Here is a 4,216-nt window from a genome sequence, read left to right as displayed (position 1 = left end):
TTTTTCTTAATTAGTGTGCGTTATTGTTTCACATCCAACACGCTTAGGCATTATTTTTCTTTAATAAATAGAAAAATTTTAAATTCTAAGCAGTCTTTTAAATTGATACGACCCTCAGTCAGGAGTGGTCCGGGAACGAGTATCCGAGGACCGCAATGTGCGTTCGAAATGTCGATGTTCATGTGTCCTGCAGTTCACAAGTTGACGCGCAATTAGCTGCGTTCTTCATCGACCCACGAGCCAAGTGATTCACCGTTCAGGGTAATCATTTTATTATTATGTCGTTTTCTCATATTCTATTCGTCGTATTTTTAATATTTGATTATTATTAAATTAATAATATTATTATAATATCTTATACGCGTATAGAAAATTTATATAACGACATTTTTTATATATATATATATATATATATATATATATTATAATAAATGGTAATTATTCGAAACTTTTAGAGAAATTATAATATCGTACTTTGATATATCTGATAAATTTTAACCGCTGCACATGTTTTATTACAAACGAGGCGCGCATAGACAGATATCTCGCACGATATATTCCTCCTCTTTATATTATTACAGTTTTTTTTTTATCTTGAAAGTTTTATACAAATTTCGACGGTCGGGCGTAAATCTTCGAACACCTTCGAAATAATACATAAAATATTATTTCTAAAACGAATTTTTATACATATCGATAGAATCGACATGTGCTTAAATTTCGTTTAGGTACCCGGATGAAAATGTCTCAATAACATAATCATCACATATAATCTTGTCGATATTTTCTTGTATTACCTTCAAACGATAAAAAACTTAAGTAATAATATAATAAACGAAATAAAATTTATCCATAAAAATATAGACACACACACGACAACAGACGACGTTTCAATAAACTATATATTTTTCGTTTATTATAATAACGATTCTTTATCAGAACGTTTTTAGTTAACAAGAAATTTTGTTAATGATCGTTCCGTCAATCGTTATAATATATAATAATACATATGTTGTTATTGTTGTGTCGTCATCGTCGTCGACGCCTTCTATAAACTATGATAAAAATTTTTCGTTATATTTTTATTGGAAAAATTTATATATGTAAATATATTTTTATAGACGTATGAATTATATTTATCTTTTTTTTTTTAATTTTATTCGAAACTTGTTCGAATTTTGTAAAAATTAAAAAAAGATTTCAATATATATACATCTATAATATATATATATATATATATATATATATATAATTTATAACATATATAAATTTCTTTTGAAGAGTTCGATAATTTTGTAGAAGAAAATTCTCTTTTACAATTAATACAGACTTGATTTCGTTTTTTTTTTTTTTGTTTAAAAACGAACAAATACTCTGTAATGATCCTTCCGCAGGTTCACCTACGGAAACCTTGTTACGACTTTTACTTCCTCTAAATGATCAAGTTTGGTCATCTTTCCGAAGCATCGGCGACGCCGAAACGCCACCGCGCTCAGTCCGAAGACCTCACTAAATCATTCAATCGGTAGTAGCGACGGGCGGTGTGTACAAAGGGCAGGGACGTAATCAACGCGAGCTTATGACTCGCGCTTACTGGGAATTCCTCGTTCATGGGGAACAATTGCAAGCCCCAATCCCTAGCACGAAGGAGGTTCAGCGGGTTACCCGGGCCGCTCGGCCAGGGAGGACACGCTGATTCCTTCAGTGTAGCGCGCGTGCGGCCCAGAACATCTAAGGGCATCACAGACCTGTTATTGCTCAATCTCGTGCGGCTAGAAGCCGCCTGTCCCTCTAAGAAGAATTATTTGTACGCCGACAGTAAAAACCGCGAACGGCAAGAGCCGAAACTCAATACCGACGGGCCTTTGGGATGTCGAAATACGCCTAGTTAGCAGGCTAGAGTCTCGTTCGTTATCGGAATTAACCAGACAAATCGCTCCACCAACTAAGAACGGCCATGCACCACCACCCACCGAATCAAGAAAGAGCTCTCAATCTGTCAATCCTTCCGGTGTCCGGGCCTGGTGAGGTTTCCCGTGTTGAGTCAAATTAAGCCGCAGGCTCCACTCCTGGTGGTGCCCTTCCGTCAATTCCTTTAAGTTTCAGCTTTGCAACCATACTTCCCCCGGAACCCAAAAGCTTTGGTTTCCCGGAAGCTGCCCGCCGAGTCATCGGAGGAACGTCGGCGGATCGCTAGCTGGCATCGTTTATGGTTAGAACTAGGGCGGTATCTGATCGCCTTCGAACCTCTAACTTTCGTTCTTGATCAATGAAAGCGTTTTTGGCAAATGCTTTCGCTTCTGTCCGTCTTGCGACGATCCAAGAATTTCACCTCTAACGTCGCAATACGAATGCCCCCATCCGTTCCTATTAATCATTACCTCGGGGTTCCGAAAACCAACAAAATAGAACCGAGGTCCTATTCCATTATTCCATGCACACAGTATTCAGGCAAAATTTTGGCCTGCTTTAAGCACTCTAATTTGTTCAAAGTAAACGTGCCGGCCCACCTCGACACTCAGTCAAGAGCACCGCGGCGGGATTGAGTTGGGCCGCCCTTGCGAGCTAAGCCCACCGGCAGGACGTCCCACGACACGCCAGTTAACACCGCGTACGATGAACCAGCGGCGTGGGACACAGATTCGACTACGAGCTTTTTAACCGCAACAACTTTAATATACGCTATTGGAGCTGGAATTACCGCGGCTGCTGGCACCAGACTTGCCCTCCAATTGATCCTCGTTAAAGGGTTTAGAGTGTACTCATTCCGATTACGGGGCCTCGGATGAGTCCCGTATCGTTATTTTTCGTCACTACCTCCCCGTGCCGGGAGTGGGTAATTTGCGCGCCTGCTGCCTTCCTTGGATGTGGTAGCCGTTTCTCAGGCTCCCTCTCCGGAATCGAACCCTGATTCCCCGTTACCCGTTACAACCATGGTAGGCGCAGAACCTACCATCGACAGTTGATAAGGCAGACATTTGAAAGATGCGTCGCCGGTGCGAGACCGTGCGATCAGCGAAAAGTTATTCAGAGTCACCAAATTGTACGATGACGAGCAAGCCCGCCACCGATTGGTTTTGATCTAATAAAAGCGCTCCTTCCGTCTCCGGTCGGAACTCTGTTTGCATGTATTAGCTCTAGAATTACCACAGTTATCCAAGTAAATGTGGGTACGATCTAAGGAACCATAACTGATTTAATGAGCCTTTCGCGGTTTCACCTTAATTTGGCTTGTACTGAGACATGCATGGCTTAATCTTTGAGACAAGCATATGACTACTGGCAGGATCAACCAGGGAACTGTGTTTTATAATATATATAATATATATTATTACTATTATTATTATATATATATATATATATTTTATAATAAAAAACTATTATCGAAAAAGTTTTAATAACAATATCCAAAAGAGGATAAATTATGATGATGTTTTTTATATTACATATATACTTTATATTTATACATAATATAATAATCATCTATATTCCGTGTATAAACACATTGTTATTTACTTTTTCTTTTGCGTGTTTGCTGCGCTTATTATTGAAAATATATAATTTTCAGCGCCACGCTTTATTTATATTTTTTCTTATTTTATAAAATTTCACCGAATCGACTATAAATCTATCTAAATTTAATCGAAATGAGAAAAATTAGATGATTACGTCGACCGGGCTACAATTTCGACATTATCTCTACCCTTCGCTAGATTGTAAGCGACATGGTTTATACATTAGGTAATAATGAACGAAATTTTTATTCTCGCACGGAATAATGAGAGTTATCGCAAATATTGTGTATATTATATATATAAAAGTGTAATATAATATATATTTTTCATAGACGATCGCATATGAATCGCTCACGATAGAACGCTAGCTAAATTCGCGATCTCGCAATAGATATTTAATTTGTGGATAAATTGATATAATATCTAAAAAGGGAACCGCTAGCAATATACGTTAATATATTGGAGGAGAACGGGGACCCTTTCAGAAAACTATATAATCCACCGATGTGGAATGACCGAAACAACGTCTTTACGTAAATTATAACGAGTTTATTAAAATTTAACGAGACGTCAACTTCGATACACCACACATATATGTGCGCTGTACAACGGTACGCCTTCTACATTAACATTAATAAAGATGTATAGTGAAAATATATAAAAGATGTATTGTGAATATTAAAAAGAAGTATTATGAAATT

The 4,216-nt window shown here is 37.6% G+C and overlaps 2 non-coding genes across 2 annotated transcripts; both read right to left on the bottom strand.

Moving 5' to 3' along the window:
• Positions 1 to 108: 108 nt before the first annotated feature.
• Positions 109 to 264, bottom strand: LOC130903239 (5.8S ribosomal RNA). Its single transcript, XR_009060635.1, has one exon. It is a non-coding gene; the product is annotated as a 5.8S ribosomal RNA (ribosomal RNA).
• A 1,113-nt stretch (positions 265 to 1,377) lies between these two features.
• On the bottom strand, positions 1,378 to 3,299 carry LOC130903248 (small subunit ribosomal RNA). The gene has a single exon (XR_009060643.1). It is a non-coding gene; the product is annotated as a small subunit ribosomal RNA (ribosomal RNA).
• Between the last annotated feature and the right edge of the window lie 917 nt (positions 3,300 to 4,216).

This window comes from Diorhabda carinulata, unplaced genomic scaffold (genome assembly GCF_026250575.1).
Source record: "Diorhabda carinulata isolate Delta unplaced genomic scaffold, icDioCari1.1 Dcau_18, whole genome shotgun sequence".
In the NCBI taxonomy this organism is placed as follows: domain Eukaryota; kingdom Metazoa; phylum Arthropoda; class Insecta; order Coleoptera; family Chrysomelidae; genus Diorhabda; species Diorhabda carinulata.
Note: the sequence above shows the minus strand (reverse complement) of the source record. Positions and strands in the feature narration are given on the sequence as shown.